Source organism: Bacillus rossius (assembly GCF_032445375.1).
Source record: "Bacillus rossius redtenbacheri isolate Brsri chromosome 4 unlocalized genomic scaffold, Brsri_v3 Brsri_v3_scf4_2, whole genome shotgun sequence".
Classification (NCBI taxonomy): Eukaryota; Metazoa; Arthropoda; class Insecta; order Phasmatodea; family Bacillidae; genus Bacillus; species Bacillus rossius.
In genome coordinates, this window is record NW_026962011.1 from 1,565,495 (window position 1) to 1,588,781 (window position 23,287).

General features: G+C 39.1%; 1 protein-coding gene across 2 annotated transcripts in view; it reads left to right on the forward strand.

The window, feature by feature from the left end:
- The window catches only part of LOC134542200 (uncharacterized), a 1,033,251-nt gene that overhangs the window by 776,274 nt on the left and 233,690 nt on the right, over window positions 1-23,287 (forward strand). The gene's annotated exons all lie outside the window — the stretch shown is intronic.

Sequence of the window (23,287 nt, forward strand, 5' to 3'; positions counted from 1 at the left end):
AACTAATATGAAACAGCAGATTATGCTCTAGCGTGGCCATGACTAGCTGGAAACAAAATTTCTAACCTTTATTAGCTCTGCACGTCAAAACACGGGCAAAAAAGAACAAAAAAATAAGTGATTTTTTTTTCCTCTTCGTCAAACTTTTTAACTGATAACTGGACATGTTACCCTGTAACCAAAAACTAAATACAGAGTTATTTAAAAGTATTTGTTTCAACTTTGTGATGAACAGAAAGATAGGCGTTTCTTTTGCAAGGAAGCGAGGCCAGACTATTCGGTCCCACAATTGGCTACGTCGCTTCTTAATAGAATTATTATCTAACCTTGTAATAAGATAATTAATTCTCTTTTGCTGAAATGTATTCAGAGATGTTGGCAAAAGGTGTTGGTTAGGTTTTTTTATTTTTTTTCAACGAGTGACCTTCAAACTGAGACGATCTGCAGAATGCACAGGGCGGAACGATGTTCGTCACACGAAGTTAAGGTCGACGTAAGTTGATGAAAGAGCTCTTTCGAACTGCTGGCAGGCGTTTCGTTCCTCAGCTGACGGAGCTTGGAGCTCTTGATTGGCGGGCGTGTAGGCATGTATGCGACCACCGCCCTTGTGGCCGACGAAGTGGGCTTGGTATAAATAAGCGAGTGTAACACGTGAACACAGTGATCATTATTTACAAACTCTTCGACACGCCGCATTGTTGTCAAAGCGTTCCAGCGCCCTTTCTCAGCCTCTCTCTGATTAGCCACACCGCTGACAAGCCTGTCAGGGATGGTTCTCAGAAGGTGATGCATGTCACGGAGATCGCGGTTCATTACGCGGTGGGCTAAATAAAAAAAAATTAAATATGTTCACCTCTGGGCTTCTTGTGTGGTCTGAGCCAATGAGAACCCACCAACTATGTAAGAATCAAGTTACGGGAGACCGTGCTAATAAAACTCTAAAGTAAGAAGTCAATGAACGAATGACATGCCCAGGATTTTGGACTTGATATCATAGATGTTTGAACACGTGAATATTACCTGTCCTAGTCACGAGAATAAGCATGGGTGGGAGGGGAGAGGAAAATGGGATACATCTCCTCATCTCTTTAATCCTTTTTTTTTTTAAAAAAAAACTTCTCATTCCCATCAACAAAAGGAAAGAGTTTGAAAGCAAACAACGGGCAAAGTGGTTCTTTCGTACCCCCTCCTCCCAAATGGATTTATGCGAACGTTTCTGGTCCTGTTGCCTCAGTGGTTAGAGCTTCTAAGCTTGTGAGCCAGAGGTCGCTGGTTCGATTCCCAACTGGGTTGGGGATTTTCCACATTTTGGGGAAGTTTCCGTACCGGTCCAGGACTGTGTTTCGTCGTCCCTTCGCCTCCCCACCGCGTAGGACGATGTCAGACCACCGCAGCATCACGTTGCGATGACAGCCACGGGTGCCTAGGAGCTTCCAACCCACGTCGTTCTTTGCGGCCAGTAATTCCAGAAATGATAATTCTTCACACTGTTAGAAATTACGGTAAATTTACGGACGTTTCAACGAAGAATTCAATTATATAAAAAAGGAAGAGTTCTTCGTAATTTCGTAGAAACTACAGCGTATTTAAACTTCCGAGATGTGTGTTTCGTTCTAAACAAAATTAAACAAACATGGACAAAGAAGAGTTATTACTGCAGACTTAACCAGTTTTTTTTATGTTTTGTTAATTTACCAATAATTTTCTTTTGAAATCGTATTAAAATTGAGTGAACCCAGTATACGTAAATTTACGAAAACCCCTGTATAATATATAATCAACCTTCTTCTTAAATTGAAGGTAAAATTGTTAACATTGAACACGCGGATGATAGCCATGCATGTGTAATAACTAGAGACCTGCAAAATTCGCGGATTCATTGACCTCTAGGATAGACTCCACAGTCCTTTAAATACTCGCGGAAATGACACCTGTTTATTGGCTACTGACGCGAGAACGTCTCAACTAGGCTGTCCGTAATTCGACACTTTCTTGGTTTAGTGTTTCCCATTGGCTCACAGTTCCCCGGATAAAATGTGGGCCAATCGCAGAAGCGGTACGAAGGTATAGTTGTTTTGATGCTAGCCTATCGCGAAATGAATCCGCGAATTTTGCATGTCTCTAGTAATAACTCGTCAGTATACAACTGCAAATTTCTTGTTATTATTTGGTGACAGTCTAGATTTTAAATGTTCGTACACTGAATGACCCGAGTCATTGATAGGCAGGTTATTTGACACGGCTTGAAGGACTAGAAGTTAATAACAAACACCTAACAATCGTATTACCGAATCACACTGAGAGAAAGGTTTTGTTTGCCTCAACAAAATGTTTGTTTATACATGGCGAAATAAATATAGTTTGTTAATTCAAACAAATATTTCGTAGTAGGAAAGATTCTGTTGACCCAACAAAATGATTTTATCAACTCAAATGCATATTTGGTTAAATGTAACAAATTATTTTTGTTACTTACCGAGTTTGGTTAAACCAACAAAATATTTTGTTCCACCAAGTAAATATTTGTTTCGCCATATATAAACAAATATTTGTTTGATTCAAACAAACCTTTTTCTCTGTGCATGTTCGACCAGGAGAGAATGAAATGATGCCAATGAAAAGGGGCATGTATTTTTTGCGAAACAAATCTGGTCGCTCATTAGACTACAATGAGGTAGGCCCGCGCTAGAGATTTGTTCCCTTGAAATCGGCGACCGCCTGCAAGAGAAGCCATTGCCCTGTTTGACCGGGCCATTCAGGACGCGTTTGCTTCCGCACTGGATGGCCATGATTGGTGAGCTGACATTAGACATGGACCTGAAATAAACCCACCAAACCACGAAACAAAGACAATGCTAAAATGTTTTAACACACAACTGGTCTGAAAATCTTTTCGCGAAAAGTATATGGCCCCAGAATGTGTATACATTTGTGTTATATCCTGGTACCAGGTTATTACCCACAAACGTATGCGTGCAAGTCAAACTCACGTGTTCACTGGTATGGGCATGTATTTTTCGCGGAAAGATTCCGAAACTTTCTGCGAGTTGAAACACTGTAGCATCGTCTTAAAAAAGCAGTTCATGGCGGAACCGTAACAAACGCTTCCCATTGGTCTGTTGGAATAAATGGACGCATTCTCTCGCAGGCGTATCCTATTGCATTCTAATGAGCGTTCCGATTTATCGAGAAAAATACATGCACCTATTGGTGAGTAAGATACCTGCAACATTAGTGTTGTTTCCTGGCGCCAGGTCAGAAGCCACGAACGCATGCAAAATCAAGTCAATCTCAGGTGTTTATTTACTGGTGCTACATTTCTCTTTCTCTCCTGGTCTAACGTGATTTTGGGTGTTCGTCATTGGCTTCTAGTGATTAAAGGCGTGAGAAATATTCTGTATTATCTGTATTCCAATGAAACGGTTCATAACATTTACAATTTATGTTCCTCGAAGGCGTAAGACACTATGTACGGATTTAAAAAAATAATGCACTTTCAACCATAACTTAACCGCCGTTTACCATATCTAAGATATGTCAAAAAACTGACATATTTTGTGTAGAAATGGTTGATTAAATAAGTGAGACCCTATTTAAAATTATTCAAACTGCTCTCTTGAAAAATATGGTTTATATAACATAGTTAGGGACTGGTCAACTTGTACGGTTTCAATGACCTCTAGGATGGACTCCAAAATCTCCTACATACTAGGGCAAAATCCACCTGCTCATTGACTATTTATTGACTTGGGAGACCTGTTAGCTGGGATGCTTGCCATTCGACACTTATTTGGTTGAAGGTATTTCACCCACTCAAGAGTCCTTCAAGTAAACTGTTGGCCAATCACAGAAGCAGTATGAAGCTGCGTGCTTTTGGATCCTAGAATAACGAGAAATGAATCCGCGATTTCCCCCTGCCTCTAGACATAGTGTGCTATGCCTCCGAGGCACAGACATGGACTGTAACCGCTGCTGCGACGAGTTGCGTGGTTGTTCCGCCGAGGCGCACCTGCCGTGTCGAGGTATTGTTTTCCCCGCGACTGGGGCGCTGTCTCGCGACGGCGGGGTGGGAGGTTTGGGTTCGTCGGGGCGGGGTTCGCGTACAGTCGGTGCGCGTGCTGAAGAAACCAGCTCCGAACGTATGGCGGTCGTCACACCACTCGCTCCCGAAGTCAGTGAACACAACCCTAACACCCCGCCGAGAGTAGCGCCTACGTGTTTGAATGCTTTCTTAATAAATATTTAATAACCCTTAAATACACACGTAATCTCAAGCGCGCTGTTCCACCAAAGCGATGTCCTAAAAACCAAGGTGTTAAAAAATACTTTAAACAAAGATAAAGACGAGACGAATCAGATAATCAAAATAAAGTTGATCTTTAATGGCAAAATCAAATATAAATGGATTAACGATATCTTAAAAGCAATGAATACAATTAAAATAAAAAAATTAATTAAAGTATATGAAAGGAAAAAAATTAAATACATGACTTTACCAGCGTGCACGCTAACTAAAATACTGCAAATCAACACATATGATATATATATATGTATATATATATATAAATAAATGTAAATGTTCGTTCGTTCAAAATATTAAATCTCAGAAAGTTCTTCACCGATTGCTTTTAAATTGTGACAAAAATGTTGCATTCGAATACGCGCGTGTTTTTGTATACCTATGACCTGTGACAGGTAAAAAAATGGATAAAAATATAGATATGTTTTATATATTAATGGAAGTTAAGATAAAAATAGAGATAGGAATATATAGACATAGAGAAATAGAGATATAGAAACTACACTATTCACTAAAAAATTTAATTTAAGAAATTGAAATATAAATATTTGTTTTTAATTCAAGAACTAGTAGTTAAAAACCATTTCCAATATTCATGGAACAACAAAATTAAAATTGTGACTTCACATACGCTTTTACTATAGAAATGGCATTTTGCATTTTGTAATTTCGGAATTTTGTTAGATATAGAAAATACAAAAAAAAATAACTTTTTTATGTGAACAAAATAAAATTCACCTTAGGTTGTCCACGAAATTTATACTGAGTTATAAGTGTTATATAAATATATAGGTATTTTTACAATCAATTTGTTAAATGGGATCTTCTTGTATCCAGCAAGACTTGATCGCTGCCATTATTTATTCATCCACAACGACATTTTTTTTTTACATCTTCGACACAATAGCTTTATTTTTTTCGGGAAACGTATTGCTCACAAAAGCACGCTTGTGCATGAGTGCTATTAGTCTATATATCTATGATACGTGCAGTATTTAAACTGTATTATCAATATAATGAAAAATATATATATAAAAACTATTCAAACATATGAAAACTAAAAAAAAAAACAACTTTAAAATGCTGTTTTTTTATATAGAGCAAACATGATTTAACGTTATTAATTGATTATTGTGTGGTTTTATATCAGCAGCTGAGATGCTGATATTGCGGGCGGCTGTGGTGTTGGATGTTGGACGCGTGTGTAATGTGCTGTGCAGATACGCCCACCCGTGTGTATATGGTATATGTGTGCGGGTTTGGGGGGAGGGGGGGGGGGAGGTTGGCTACACAGCCGGGCCGCCAGACGCGCGCAGGTGCTGCCGCCACGCGGGTAAACAAGCGAGTTGCGAGGTCCCTGCCGCATTGGTGCTTCTTCGCCGTGTCCCCACTAGCGGCTCGGGGGCCTTGCGCTTGCGACCATTTTGTTTTCTTGTTTTCGTTTCCTCGCAAAGTATGTGTTCATGACTGCTCTCAAAATAATTGACAGATGTCAGTTTGCGAAGCAACATGTGCTTTTTTTTTGTTAGGTACAAACGTTGTTAACAGAACGACAGTAGCAGGATGCTACTGTCGAGAAACGTCATATTTGATGACACAGACTACACTCGCCTTCCACATGTACCCCCCTCCCCCCTTTTCCCAAGGCCACCACCTTTCATTTTGCTGACCACTGGTCATCTGTCCAGCGTTGCACTGTGTCACTTTCAATGTCGATGACGCAACTTCCAAACGAAATAGTTTAAGAGAGTCGAAAGGTTGCAGTACTATGTTTTGAAAATAAGCTTATGTGTAACCGTAGAACAAACTTGAAAGATACTAAAATTACAACTGAAGTTTGCATCCTGATAGAAACAAATGAAGTAACCGATGCAGTACGACGCCGGCACATAAGCGGCGTATTAACAATAGGTTTTAGTGATTCTTTTTGCATTTATTACCTCTTCGTGCATTACAGATTTGGAACATGACCTTTTGGAACTTAGAATTCTTTGCAGATTTTTTTTTGTGCAGAGGTAACTAAAATGGGAAAGAAAAATGTTAAAGGAAGAGGAGAATTCTACAGTAGAGCTAAAAGATATTTACAAATTTTTGTCCAAAATCATGAAAATTTAAAATCGAGGTGTCACTCAGTTGACATCTACAACGATTCAGCAGCTGCAGTATATTTATGTGTACGCAAAACGGATTGAAAGATTTTTTACAGAAATGAGAAACATAAACTCTAAGATAGAAACTATATGTAGTCTACTATATTATAATGTGGTCAGGTAGTAGATCAGTTATGTTAGAACGCTATTTTAGACATAATATAACCTATTTCGATAAGCCACCTTGTGATATTCGTGAATAGCGGTGGCGAATAAATATCGAGGTTAACTCATCTTTTTCTGAAAACTGCATTCACGGAATGATTCAGGGAATAGTAAAAGAGAGGAACATTTCTCCACCCATCTTCTTTTTCTCAGAATCCCTCTAACCACAATCGACCTTTTTTAACGTAGTCATTGTAAGACTGTCGAAACCTTCGTAATCCTCCTCCATTTCAGACCACCCGCTGATTTTACAACTCATTTTCGCCTATTAACCTTCTTCCCCTTCCCTTCACGTGCTCAGATATTACCGTAAAGGCAGAGCAGAAAAAATTTTCCCCCGTGATGAATCCTCTGGAAGCTACCGTAGCGGCACTCTGGGCGCTCCCTGGGCTCGGGCGGAGCCGCGGAGGACGAAGCGGGACGGAGCTGAGGCGCAGTGCCCGCCCTGATCGTGATCTCCCGGAGCCGGCAGTTCGTGGTGAGGGGAGCCTGCACCCGTCCTCGCGTGCTGCAGTATCCCGCTCGAGCAGGGCGCGTCCGTCCTTCAACTTTTAGAATGGCGATATCTTAGGAATGGTGATTCTTAGGGGGAAAAAATGCATGTGGACCATTTTTGTAGATAATTTTACAATCTACAATTGTTGTCTGGGCTATATTTTTGATAAAACTTACAGTTTTTGAGAAAAATCTAAAAAATAAAAAAACATAAAATGTTGACCTTTGACTCTGAATAACGTTTTTAGCACAAATGGGATGTATGGGGACTTTTGGCACTTTATTTCTACTGGTGTACCCAAGGTCTCTACCAAAATTCAGCTCTTTCGGAATTTTTGTTATTTGATCACTATTTTTGTGTCTATTTTAACCGGACTATGTCTGGCGTCCAACTTTAGCCTTCCCCCAACAATTAGATCACCTGCAGTCAAGTACTAAGCATAGTAAAAATAAAAAAAGGCCTTTTTTCGTGGCCGGATATGCCCATTTCATTAACATTTTTTTTCATGCATTAATACTTTTGATTATTGTGACGTATGTAGAAATCTGTGACAATTTTTACCGACTTAACCTAACATTGCCTTATACGCGTAAACCATTTTTTTATTAATTAAGTTTCCTCTACACAGAGACCTGGAAAACTTGCGGTTTATTTTTGCAACGAGCTAAACTTTTAAGAGGACATATTGAAAAAAATTAATAAATTATAAATTTTTTTCGTAGTTTTAGTGTGAGTTATTTTCTTAGTTTAGTACGTTTTTAAAGTGATAATTGCTTTGTTTTTTCTATTTAATGTTTTTTTATTTGTAAAAGTAATGTATAATCTGTGGTTATGAGTACAAGGCGGTGTCCACACCCAAAAATAAGACAGATAAATGAATGATATGCCGCGAGAAGAGAGGGTGTCCGCAAGTGAAGCGGGAGACCGGTCTCCTCCTGCGGGAGACGCCCGTATCGCCTCGTGGTATGCGGCCTTCCCGAGCCGGAGTTGCGTAAAAAGCGCCAGGGAGCCGGTTCAAGGTCCTCATTAAATCGGCGAGGGACGCCGGTCGGTCCATCGCGGCGCGGGATGACCCCTCCGCCCCTCCACCCTCCCTCCTCGTATCCCCCCCCCCCCCCCCACATCACCTGAGGATGTGCTCGGAATGTGGAAGTCCGCCGTAATCACCCTCGCGCCGCGGATATCGGCGTGGCCCGAGACGACTGGGTCCTGCACATGGGGTTACACGTGCCGTGGATGACATCACGTACCACCCTTCCCACCGGCCAATGCCACGTTGCAAAATCCCAAAACATTGCGGAAATGGTTGCTTGACTAGTGGATAGAACCAATTTTTCTGCTGTTTTCTTTCAAATTCTTTCATTTTGTTCGTGGTAAATGATATATATATTTTAAGGCTTACTGAAAAGGGAGAGTAGGGAAGGTGGATGTTTGTGCCTCCTTGAATGCTGGTAAAGTTAGGAACCAAAATGCGGTGCCCGCGAGTTGTCGGACGGTTCTCGTCCGCGCCGGAGGCCCCCCGGGACTGTTCGCGCGGGATGTCCGCGGTTTGGCAGCCGCTCCGAGGCCTTCCGAGGTCACACACCGCGGCTTGGCATTCCGTCGGGCGCGCCTCCCCCCTACCCCTCGTCGCCTTCCGCTCCCTCCGAGACGACTCCGTGGTCACGTCCAGACCTTCCTCCTGGGCGGACCTGGAGGACCTGCTCCGGGGTCCGACGACGACGTAGACGTCGCCAAGGCGTCACGCTCACTTGGCGAGCAGGGAGGAATTTCTCGACGTCGTGACTCTGGATCTTACGAGCCGTGGGGTCGGTGCTCTTGCTTGTTCTCCTCTTTTCCTTCACCTTCGCACGGCCGTGCACAGAAGCTACGGGCGACGGGGGACCCTCCAAGTCTACAGCAGGCTTCGACCACTTGAGAACAAACTCAGTGCTCGTAATATTGAGACCGCGATTCTCTTCACAAGTGTGCGTGCTGCGTTACACTGTCATATATTTTTTTTGTGTGGATAGAACAAAAATATTCATGTAAAATTAACAGGTAATTTGAAATTTTTACATTTACATGAAAACGCAGCAACGTAGCAATGGGCAAACATGAATTTTTCCATAGAAATAGTTTATGAGCCGGAGAGTTAAATATGCTACTTTTTATCCCGGCTGAATGCATGGTTCCTGAGTGATTCATCTGGAGCGTAATTCTGTAATTACCTCTTCATGCCTGAGTATCTGTGGTAACGGGATTTTGCATTGTTGAAACCTTCTGCGTTTCCATGGCAACGGCCATTGCATTGGTTGCTTACAGTTCGGGTTGGATTTGACGATTTATTATTTCTCCTCAATTTTGAATTTGTTATATTAATATGAAAGTCAGCTCCCAAGGGTGGTTTAGCCCGGGTAACGTCGGGTACTTCAGCTAGTTTATTATAAAGGGGAAATAATATTTTTTAATTGAATGTATTGTTTTTGAATGTTTGCTTCATTGGCGGAATTTAATTTCAGTTTCTTTGGTGAATAGACATGAAATTTTTGATATTAAGTAAGACCACAATGTGGTTTGGCTTAATTTCCTCCATCTTTGGATATGTCAATGACGTCATAGGTGGACGTCGCTCACGTTTTGCGTACCTATATTTCTCGTGATGCTTTTGCGGCCTTTGAAGGAACTTATTCAAGCCGCTGTTATGTGTGCTTCCCATTAAGCGCAGTATCTCGACTTTCGTTCTAGACCGGAAGCGGGCCATTTCGCATGACCCCTGAACCGGCACGATCTGCTCCTAATAGCCGGTGGAAGTTCCGTGCGCCCCGAGTCCACGCCGTTCACAATAGCTCAACGGCCGCTTGCGCAAAGTGGATACTTACCTGCATGTTACCGTAATACTAGAGGGGTGTTTTTTTTTCGAATGTCGAAGGTCTGAGGTCAAGAGACACTAGATGGTTCCAGATGCCTATCACCATTACGCTCAAGGCACCAATCTCACTTGCATTCTTACCGTATGACGTTTATCCGCGATCTTGATATTTTACGGCATTGTAATTAGGATAACAGGTGGAATTGTTAGTAGGTCTGTTGATTAATAGTCTTTAGAGTCTATGCAGGAATTTTCGACACTATAAAAATATCATCCTGATTAAAATCTAGTCAGTCACTTTACCCTCAATATCACGATGTTTTGAGTCCAAATGCGAGAACAAGACTATCAGTGACGGAATTCGTTGGCGCGTGAAGAAACCAATTGACCCTCGGAAAATGCCCGTGACCTCTGGCATCGTACACCACACACCTTTTTTTTTGTGCCTTTGCAAAGGTTAAGGGAGGGTTTATCGTTGATAAGTTACGCCCAGAGGACCAGGGCGGCCGACTCGGCGCTCATGAACTCGAGACACGCCGACCGACGACCATCACGGGCTCCGAGGGCTCCTCGGAAGTGTGTGGGGGGGGGGGGTGGAGGGAGGGGCGCCTCCGTGTATTCTCGTCCCGTGGTTCGCATGCACCAACTGCCGCGGTTCCTTCCTCCCCTCCCCTTTTTTTTTATCTCTTGGTGGCTTTACCCCTTCTTCCCTCCCTCTCTCCCCTGTCTTCTCCGAAGAGCACCATCCTGTGCCAAAGGCGATCTGCATGAGGGCCGCGCCCCACAGAGCCACCGTGGCCGATCCCTCCCTCTCCCCCTTCTCATCCACCTCCCCCCTTCTCGACAGTGTTACCGCCCACTCTCCTCGCGGCATATCCCATCCGCGGGTTCGTCCGTTCACAGCCCGCTGCAGCCGAGAAGGCTAGGCAAGAATCAGCTTCGGACTCAAGTCAGATAACCACATTTAAAAAATATCACTTTAATAACCTACGCAAGACGGGATCACAGAGGAAAGTAGGTTTGTTAGATGCAAACAAACAATTTGTTTGTTTATGGCGAAACAAATATTTACTTGCTGTAACAAAATATTTTGTTACAATAACCAATGAACTTCACCCCTAACAAAATATACAGTTGAGTTAACGAAACCATTTTTTGTTGTTTTAGCTAAATCTTTTCTATTACAAAATATTTGTTTGAATCAATTGTATTTATTTGTTTTGCCATATACAAGCAATTATATTTGTTCAGGCAAGCAAACCCTTCTCTCGTTGCAAAAAACGCATCGCATGCATTGCCCAGCTGTCAACGACTTGCGTTTTGGCTTACGTTTCCCGCCAACTATATTAGACATGAAACCTTCGAAAGATGCGTACGTTATGTTTAACTGCACGCGTAAAGTATTCATTCGTCAAACTTTCACGCAATGAAAGTAAACAAAACCTTCAAATCAAATTACAGAGGATTTCAATATGTTTTAATAGAAGAGAATGTTTCTTCGTGTGAATAGGTAGAGCCAAAGAATGTTAGAGTAGCAAATGCTAGTTTTTTTTGTGCCATAGGTTTCATGAAGACTATTTCACGTATCTAATATGGTGTGCTCAATTTTAGGCATTTGTTTCGGAGCGCAGTGAGTTGTAAAGCTGTAAGATCCTATGATAAGAGCCGAATGCGGTTCGTGAGCTGCGGACTACCAACCCCTGTTCTAGGCGAATGATAGGATGTTTCCTTGCGACAGGCCATAGCTGTGTCCTTCTCCGACATCCCGTTGTGTTCCCGTCAAATGACCTCGCTGTCAACGAGACAAGCCCAAATAATAAAATACTACATTTAATGTCCGCGTTTTACGTCTTTCAACTTCACTGCTAAAAGTCTCCAATACACGAAGAACTCTGATTACAAATTATCAATAGACCTTTGTTAAGTCTAGAGCCAGACTACAGTAAGAACACTCTTCTGTTGTCCATGTGTGTGTTTACCTTAGTTTAGAATACATACAACTCGGAAGTCGAAATATACCGTAGTTTTTATAATGTTAGCAAAACAGTTTTTTTTTCTCGATGATGTGACGTCGGCCAACCCCAAAATGTTTTATATCACGCTCGCTGCACTCAAGTTGTGGCGTGGGATTCATCAACAAACACTCCTGACTCTTGTGGTTGCAAACGCGTTCAAAGAGAAATAGCCATTTTTATTCCACACTAAAAGAGAAAAATCAGGCCGCTTTAAATTGATGCATTTATTTTGTTTGCTACCTTTAAAATTAAAAAATAAATAAAACCCGTTAAATCAATGTTTTTTTGTTTTTTTTTTGTTTTTTTTGCCTGTTTCACAACTTACTGGGAGAGAACCTAGCTTCAAAACGTGAACCTGAATGCATGCAGTGCTTGAAGGGGCATTGCTATGGAAATGAGCACCTAAGTTCCTATCGACACGGATGGTTTCCTCGAGTAATTGCGGCAGCCGGGAGGGTCTGCGCGGTATTTTTACGACTTTCAGTTCAGATACCGAAGCGAGTTACGTGGGAGAGAGAAGGTAGGAAAAGGGGTTGGGGGAGGGAGCGGCATACTGCCCGCATCTACCCGCTGGTCACTCGGCGTCTGGGGCATCGTCGAAAGTGCTGACGGGGCCGGCCGGCCTTGGGGCAGGGCATCCACAGCATTCATGCGGCTCGTGGGAACGGCGACTTCGCGGGAAGCGGATAGGTTTCTCTCTCTCTCTCTCTCTCTCGCTCGGCCAATCATCGCCGCGCATGGTTCCGTCCCTGGGACGAAGAAGACCTTCTTCACACGCCGTCGCCGCCTCGAAACTGGACTTGCCCCGTCGGGCCGTCGATTCCCCGGGCGCAGTTGGCGCGGATGTCGGCCGTTGGCGCGCATTGACGCGTGCATCCAGGCTCGCGAGAGTTGCCGTGGAACCAGCCCCCCCTCCCCCCTCCTTTTCGTCTCTTCGCGGAAGCCACACACACACTCGGTGCGCACAGCTCCAGAAGCAACAGCGCGACTCCAAAACTGCTCGACATTTCCGAAAAGCATTCAAGAATTCACTGAGAGCGGATGAATAGTTCTGTTTCCGTATTTCGTTTAGAAGCAGTTTTATTTAGGAGAGTGAAAATGGTTTTAACGCTTGTTTTCAGAGAAATATTCAGGCATTACACACTCATAACAGATTCTTGAAACTACTAAAGGAACTTGCTTTACACCTTCATCTTCATTTCCCTACAATCTGATTTTATGGTTGCGCTTAGAGGCGATACCGCGCTGTCAGAACCAGTGAGCCTCGAACTTATCATCCAGCCTCACTGACACAAGTACCCCCTGACCAGGCGAGCCCCTGAACGTTACTGGTTCTGATATCCAAAACTGTAAAATATGTTGTATACTTTTACAAGGAAAGCCCTTGAAAACTCATTTTCTATTTGTAAAACTACAAGGCAAAGCTTTGCCAACGATTTTCTATGTAAAAGTACAAATATTTTAACAGTGTCACGTAACTGGTCTAAAATGTGACAGTTCTCTAAAGTAGGCATTAACAGTGGTCTACGTATACTTCTGCCACTGTTGTTCTGTCAAGAGTGTTTGTAAACTACAACACGTAAACAGACAGATTTTAATGCTTTGCAAGTTACAGCTGGGAAATGGGTACAACTGGTACTTCTTTTGAGAACTGTCAAATTTTAGACAAGTTACTTAGCATAGACTCTAGTATGGAATCCTTGTGTTACCTTCGAAGTGAATGACAGAGACATACAATCATTCAAAAAAATTTGGAAGAGAAAATGACAACGGTATTTGGTAAAGAACCATTTCAGCACTTAACCTGGAGTGATTTAGGGAACGCTGAGAACATGAGCCTAGGAAGAACAACACTGATCAGTTATGCAATACTTTTTAAAATGCATCAATAGCCTGTACACATAACATTCTAAACCATAGATAATAGCATTTTTATGTGTTTTAGGAAAAGTTTAAGACCTGTGAATCAAAATTCTGTACGGATAACTGTCACTATTTAAACAGGTTGTTTGGGTCGTGGGTATCGAATTTTGGATTATAAAACCTCGCCTTTTTCTACCTAATACGATTTTAAATCCCCCAGACGTTTCATGAATTACAAACATTTTAAGCTTTTTGGAATAGGATGGACACTCAATTCTTTTCCTTCGGTCAAAATTCTACTACCGATCGTACAACATATGAGCGATTTTTTTTTGCGCTTTCCTGCGTACGTGATCTCAGGCAACCTACTCCCTCCATGTTGAGTCCTCTTCTTCGCTTCCAGCTTCTCTCTCCTCCCTTTCCATCGCCTCTACCTCCAGTCTCCCTCCCTCACCGGTTCGCTCACCGGTCAATCCCGTTGGCTTCGCCCGTCGTTGCAGCCGCTCCTCGCTCTTAATCATAACAATTACCCGCTCGCAGGCCGAAGGAGGTAACTAGAATTTTGCGCGAGCCGTCCGATCTCTTCCCCCCACCCTCCTTGCCCCCTTCTCGCACACCCCAAATGGTCGGTTCCGCGGCCGTGAAATTTGCAACTTCTCCCGACGGCCGGAGCCTGCTCACGCGATAAGACCTTTCGGAATGGCGAAGGAAGGAGCAGATTGGCGAGGCTCTTCTCTCGGCCGAGTCCTGGACGTAAAAGACGAGCGTGCGCACAGAGATTTTTTTTTTGTGATCTTATCTTCCCTTTCTCTACTCCTTCTGGTTTTTCGCCGCATATAAGTCGGCGGTTGAAGATGCGTGTGGCTGAATTACTCCAGCAGGTACACCCCCTACACAAGAAAAGTGCAGACGGCGTGTGTGTTTACGGTTCCAACATCTTGCACAGGCTCATTTAAACAGCCGGTGAATTGTCATTTGTTCAGCCAGCGTTTCACATTCAAGGAGATTCAATTTTGGACAGATGGCATGGAATTGCCTTTGTTGTATAAAAAAACTGATTCAACAACTGGTCCTTGTCCTTCGAACAATGACAGCTCGGACATCTGGTATGGAGATAATTACGGCTTTGACTACACGGCCATCGAGACATATACCTACCAGACTAAGAATTAAACAACGTGTGTGTATACTTACATATTCGGACGTGTATTTTCTTAATATGAAGAAATAAATACCTTGAGTTCTGGGACATGTTAAGTGTATCATAAATTATATATATAGCAAACGAAAAACGTTGTATAAATCCAAAATATTTCTTTGAAGAGATGTGCTAAAAACAATACATTACACGTAGATGAACTTGGACTGAAGCCAAATCATTGTTTTAGTCGTCATGGAAAACCTAGAACTCGACGAAGCGAAAGGACAAAGGACAAGGATTTAATATGAATCGCTGGAGACTGACCACCTCTAATACCTATATTTCGTATTATGCTTAATTTTGCTTGTCATGCATGAAAATAGATTTTTAAAAAGTTGTGAGGCATTACAGGGGCTCTAATTGTCGACCCGAGTCAGAAGTGGCAGTCGCAGATACCAAAACCAAAATATGCGCAGAATGAAATAAAAGTAATCTGTGTAAGAAATCTGGAAGGAAAGACTTATAATATGATAGACAAACATTTAATTACTGTGAGGCAAAATGATTCACAAACAACATCACCAGCATGTATTAAACTAAACTAAACTAAAGGTAAAATTTACAAAATGCTGCAGCACATATATACCATAAATTATAGAGAAAAAAAACTGGTATGCTAGGTTGATTAAAGCCGTACATTTTATTATATAAAACGTTATGTTCATACTAGCAAAAATAAAATTTTAAATTTGTAATCAAGGCTAAAGACCCCAAAAAAACGTAAATACAAAAAATTACGAAAAAAGGCAAAGATAAGCCAATGCCATGAAAGTAATTAAAATCCACATTACACGCACAGTTGTCCTTGGGTATATAAATTTAACCTTCATATGTTAGCAACAAGACCTAAGATTTGTGACCGTGTCTGGTCACAAGACGTTAAAATTAAATTTCCACCACCAAAACATTTAAGGACATGAAGAAGCTTACCTTCTATGTTGACATGTGGGAATAAATTGACCTCTTGTGACGTCACGACTCATAGATAAGCTACGGCTGTGTGCGGCAGAAGACAGTGCACTTTCAACAAAATACCATAGACAAAGTGGAGACTTCATTCCTACACAACATCGAATTCAGTGTTACCAACTCCGGATTTAGCAAGAAGAAGAATAAATCCCGGAAATTGGTTGTTTATCGATTATGTGAACTGGTATGAAGATCTTTCTAGAACATTCGAAAATTATCTCTATTAATCCCGAGATTGGAGGGGCAATAGGAGGGAAGGGAGGGTGAGAAATGGGTATATAAGCCCGGGATTTTGATCAGTTAGGATGGAGCAGCAGGACCATCACCAACATCATCATGAGGCATTAGAGAGAGAGAGATTGACAGAAGGCAAGGTGTTTTGGAGAGTTAAGTATGGGTGTTGTAATTATTTGTTATGATATGGCCAGTAGAGTTTAAAGTTTTGATAATGATGAAAACAACTGTGAGTAGTAACCATTGGACTTGTGTTTTGTGCGAATATGATGCACCTGTTTAAGCTTAGTGTTACTTTAGGTGTTCATAATGTGGATTGGCACTTGGTAAATTTTGTTGCACCTCCTGTGCATTTTGCTGTTGTTGGCGGCCATATTGCTTTCAATAATTAATTGATTTTTAGCTCTCCAAAGACCTTTTCCTTGCGAGTTGATTAATGGTTTGTTTATTTTTGGTTTAAAGTCATTAAGCATTTAAATGTACTCTTCTAGCCTAGAGTATTGAAACCAAAGAAAGTATTAAAGTCAGGAATATTTATTGTGTATAAATTATAAAATATTTGTTATTTATGAGATCTAACTATTCTTGTATTATTTATGAGATATCTCTAGTCAATTATAAAACATTTGTGATATATTTATGAGATCTAACTATTTTTGTACTATTTGTGAGATATTAAGATTAACAATAAACCTTGAAAATATATTTGATGTGTTCGGTCAATGTTTTTGCCACCTTACATTTTTCAGCATAGGTTTTGATGTTCACGTTGATTTTGAATTTTAATATGCAGGTTAGGCTCCATCTGGGCAAGTATTTACCTTGTGGGAAGTAACAGGGATTTTGTGCTTGCAGTGGGAGTTGGGACTCTGATGGGGCCCGGCCTCAGATTACTAAAAATTAATTTTTTCTTCGAAGCTGAAAGACTCGTTAACAACGATTAAGTTCATCACAACGGGCGTCGATAATAATGACTAAGGGCCGATTTCACCAAGCAGGTTTAATTTTGTTACAAAACAAGATTTACAAAACTAGATGAAGAATAATCGTAAGTTTAATTCCGACGTGTGTTTCACCATCGTTACATAAGTTTAAAGTAATCGAGATTTCCAAAACTCGATTAATAAATGCCTTCCACATAAAAACACCCATTACCTAGCGAATATACCCTAATATCTGTCGGAGATACCTGAATATGTATTTTCTTCCCTCTTGTAGATGCAGCTTTTGGCCGAGCGTAATTTATGGTGGCCGCATCAACCTAAAAAAAAAACTTGTTTTTTTTTTTTTTTTTTTTTTTTAAAAATTAGTAATACCGTGGAAATTGTCATATCGCATATAAACATGGTTGGCAATGGTGCAGTTTCAGCTGCAATTAAAGAAAAACGACAAAGAAGTCGAAATCTTTCGCCACATGAGAAGACAGTTTTATTAGATCAGGTAACGGAACACTTCTCTGTGATTGAAAATCGTCGTACAGATGCTGTCACACAAAGCAGAAGGCGAAAGAATGGGAGATTATTGCGGCCGAATTCAATTCCATTTGCAATCAATACCACCAAATGCCAGCTGAAATCGTCGTGGGAGAAACTGACGAGAAAGATACATGCCGACAACCGAATTGAAACGTTATGCACAAGTAAGGTCTATTATGGCATTCATGCTGATTGTTTTGGTTGCAGTGATCTTTTTTTCTCCATCCGAATCTTCTTCTTCTTAAGGCTAAGATCCTGAGTTTCTCGCGAGCTGGCAAAGACACGCGTAGTTATCTTTGTCCTCAACAGAGCGCACTAGTAGTACGGCTGAACGATGTAGCGACGCGCTGAAAAAGGATGGGGGGGGGGGGGGGGTGGAAAGAGGACGCTGTTCTCAGAATTCTTATCTCCCAGCGGGGTGTCATGTTTACGACAGGTCTGGAAGAGGGGGGTGGGGGAAGAGTGTACTCTGCCTCGGCGAGCATTTAGATTTCCAATCCCTTTGCCATTCTGTCCCTTTCCACCACACCCACTCAAGACTACTCGATCCTCAACAAAGCGCAAGGGAATAAATATTACTATTTTTGGTACATTTCAGTTAGAAACCTGTACGTAACCGAGTGCAACCCAAGGTAATTATAATAAATATTAATTTGGTGCACTACACATATACGATATACAAATTGTATGTTTTACTGCGGTGATTATGTGGCCAAAACTGTCAGATTTGGTCTCTTTTGCAAGAACGCTCGTTCACAGCTAACCACTACATTCAAATAAACTGGCCAGTAATGTAGTTTTCCTGCCCCTGTAAAAAAAATAATAATTTTTAACTGAGTACTACAAAGGTTTTGCGCTTCTACAAAATTATTTTTTTTTTTTCCACATTTTGTCACAGGTGTGTGCGTATGTGTATTATACAAACAGTTGAACGTTGACCATCTAATAGCATGACTTTATGTTGCAAAACGGTATTATTTGCTATATTGATATCTGATTAGAACTGTATTTTTCTGTGCAACTATATATATATATATATATATATATATATATATATATATATATATATATATATATATATATATACAGGCGAACTTTTTATACTATCGGATAATTTTTTGTAGCTGAATATCTGTCTTCAAAATATTGCAGGTTATTGCATTAATTTTAGTGTTTTAAATGTATTATGTTTTTATGTATGTATACATGAGGCTAGAGCTAGAAAAAAAGTTTTTGTTTGCTTTTTTAGCTGACCTGTGGCTTTTGATTACACTTTTTTTTTATATGTGATGTTTAAAAACGTTATTAGTAAATGTCCTGGCATTCGTACTTCTTGTAAAAAATATAATCATATTTTCGAAAATTAAACTATCATTTAGTAATTTATTATTGCAATATAAATACTTGTGTATGCCAGTCGCGTCTGGCGAAATGAGGAGCTCCTTCACGCTATCCCTACTGGTGACGTCAAGCATCACTGGTAGTTCGTTTTTTATGTATGAACTGGATGTCAAAGAGGCTCGAAATAAACATCAGTTGTAACTAATAATAATAATAATAATAATTTAATTATGAAAGGGCCACATACTCGAAGAATCGCCTTCTCTACGCAATCAAACGTGTTTTAAAATATCTAAGGAGTAGGCTACACGTCATAGGTTGTATAAGAATATTTCGGAGGGAGCTAACCAAGGATATTTTATCGTGCATACAGATAAAGTGATATTTTAAGAGTAGTATTATCCCCCCCCCCCAACACCACCACCAAACTGATGGATTTATTGGCACATCCGTACATAAAAAAAAAACACTGCTCCAGAATCTGCACCTGAATCGTCTTAGTGGGAAAAAGGTGTACATAAATTACGAGATCACTGAGGTTATAATGAAGGTAATCAACCAGAGTAAGTGATTAGGAGCAAGGAATACTAATGCAATAAATATTCCATTGATATAATTTAATGATAATTTTTACTCACGTTTTAGAAGTTGATATTGCTGAATAGCAAATTTTTCATTTTAAAATATTGTAACAATGAAAAATTGCGAACCAATAAACATTTTTTGCTTAGTATATCATTTTATTATGTCTTAAGACAAATGGAAACTAGATATTATGAGTACGAAATATTTGTAAGTAATAAAAATTTACATAATAAAATACTTACATTCATACAAAATACAAATATTTTTCTTAGATATACAAGTATAACTACATTTCACTTCCGGCCAACGAACAAATAGTTTTGCTTTGGGCCCTGATAATAATACATAATTACATTTTCATTTTTCACCAAAAGTACATGAGGCACAAAAGTCAATAAATCTTAAACACACAATAAAAATATACCCAGATACAAACACCAATACAATAAAATAAAATACAATACAATACAATACTAATTTTAACTGAACATTTTTTGGATATATGCATAATTTTATTAAAATTAATCAGAAAGTAATGCAGTTACATGTTTGCAACCTTACGTACTTCACTTGCCTTTAACGAATCCGGATAAGTTCAATGTTTAGCCAGCCGAAAAGGATGTTTAGATTTTATTTTTAAACGCATGTGAAATTAGTCCTTTTTTTTTTAACACTTCATCGCTGTCACGTGAATTTACGGCAACATACATTATTATTGTACTTTTGTTTTGTAGTAACGATCTGTAGGCTAAATATGTACATGTGTTTGTTGAAACTTCGTTTTAAACATCCATATACATAAATTAATTTTGTCAATTTATTTATAGATACCAGTAAAATACAAAATAAATTATATTTATTTTACGTCCTCTTAAATTATTTAAATGATATATAAAATATGACCAAAAATATTTCAAATGAAGAAGTATTTTCAACTTCAAGTACGCGAGAATTACACAGACTCATTTACTTGCGTATTGCATAGCATACATACTTCACGTCCATTTCTGACAGTCTTGCAAAGTCACTTCCAAAGTATCTACAAGTATATTCTTCAGGCGAATTCGGACACGGCATTATAATCTTACATTATATCTAGAAGACGTGTTCTTACATTTGCTTGGAGTTTTAAATTATTTTTTTGAAATAATAAAGTCAATTTTAAAGTTTAACTCATTGCAGAAACACTTACGCAATATATTTGGTGGTTCTCTGCAAGTGTATTTTGTGTTTTATTATAGTTTGATAATGAAGTTAATATGAATTTATTGCCTTTTTTCTGATATGTGTATACATTAGATGTATATGAATATAAAAATTTATGTAACAGGATGAATCTTAAATGGTTTGAACAGTTATCTATAATGACTGAGTAGGTTTTTTCATTAAAAGCCTTTCTTTTTTACTGTTTAAGTTGGATTTCTTTATAACTCAAAAAAATTATCACGTAACTAAAAAAATGAATAAAAGAGCAAACTTCTGTTCGTATGTAGGTGTTAATTTTGCTACCGTTTAAATCATGAAAATAATGTAATACAATTTGTTCTCTAGATAATTAGATTTAGAAGTAAGGCTACATATTTTAGTCATTACCATGGTACGACTTCCGGAAAAGTTTTACATTTATATATTTTTTTTACAGAAGGTACCGGAGCTTGCAGGTTGCGCAGAAAGGAATTGTATTGTTTGTGAGAGTTCTCTGTTCGCAGTAACACCTATGATATATGTTTGATGTTCTGTTTACAACTCATCGTTAAAACTAAATTTTACAGACTGATTATTATCCTTTTATTTAAAATCTAAGTTATTTACAGTGTTTAAAATATGCTTTCTTGCGTTTCGTTTTGTTTGTATGATATTTGAGTCACCCGCAAAGATAATGAGATAGATATTTTATACTGCTTCTTTCGCAGTTTTTTTAATTTTAGTCTTGACAATGGGGAAGCAATTATACAGGCTGTGCTAAATAGATAAATTATGCTTTATGTCATTGAGATCAAACTCTTCTATTTTTGTGCATTTTATAGTATTCCTAGTTTAGTTAATTTATCCAACAATATATTTATACAATCAAGGCCTTAGATGCTTTATAAAAAAAACTCAACTGATTCATAATCAGTTGCCGTGTATAGATTTATTTTGTAGATAATAAGCAGTATGGGTTTTAGTGCTTAGAGTTGATGTAAAACCATGTATTAAATTTGAAAGTATTTTGTACTTTTCATACTTAAAATTATCATACAATGTTCAAATATTTTTCGATATAATTAAGGACACCTGTATTTCGTGAATACATCTCGTGTCAGGCTATTTCACACATAACTGTAGCTTTTTTTTCTTAGAGGTTTGGCGAATTGCGGGCGTGCAGCAGTACGGTAACTACGTCCTCATTGGCCCCGTCAAGTGCGGGAAAACAGCCTTCACCGACCACAGCCAATAATTACAAGAAAAATCTACAGTGTTTTGTTAAATACCTTGACACGAAATGTATTAGCGAAATACAGGTGTCCCTAAATATAAGACGTAATTGCTCTCGGACGATAATTTTCTTTACTGGTATTATCACCTTTCTTATGCAGGAGAATAGTTTTTGTAGTCTTGTGATTCCCATTCTGAAATAATTCCAATAATGGAATATGTGTTTATTATAATAAATGGAGAAGTGTATATAATATTAGCAAATGGCTCATTAAAAATATGAAAAGAAATAATCATAAATTACAAATCATTCTACTGCACATAAATCACAGATTTTAAAAAGCAAAAATTACTATAACATTCAAAATATTACAGAGCGTGCAATGTAGAAAACACGGACGCATGTTGTTGTCTAAATGCAATAAATAAAATACAAGTCTGCGGCTTTAAAAACAAAAGAAATAAAATATTTCATAAATATTCAACGCTTGTAAGGGTACAACTATTACACTGATATGACATAGTTTTTCTAGTAAGTACATCATACAAATTCCTAACCAGGCACACACAAATATATAATTTGTGTTACACTTCAATAAATTTGGCCATGATTTAAACCTAATAAATAAAGAATGCAAACAAGCTAAACTCTACAGAGTATCGTCGAATAAAATCTGGGCCAAAAGTAAATCAATATTTTAGTGCTCAATACAATTCGAAGGAAATGGAAGATATTTTGTAGTATTATAAATGATAATACAAGGATTGCTGATTTGGTTTTGTATTAATTTTGAGCGTAAAACCACCCCGAAAATATTGAATAAATTTTTCAGTTAAGCTGCATATAAACTGAACTGGTTTGCTAGCTGTCTTGCTATCGTAAACATGACTGTGAGTCTGATTGGCCATGTTGGTGATATGCACGATTTTCAAGGCTGTCTCCCGATATTATATATGTGTTTTATTTTTATACAAAATGAAGCACGAATATGTTATATATTTCTTGTATGAGATACTAGTTGCAAAGACGTTACAGTTTGATTTTATGGGTAGTGAATCAGTGGTATAAAATAACTTCATTTATTTTTTCCCGATAACAACTTTTTGACATTAGTATAATATAATCACTCGCCAACCAGAGAACCTTATTTTTTGTAGTCATGAAAAAAAAATGTTTGTATTCAATATCAGCTAATAACTTACTATTGCTTATGTCATCAAATA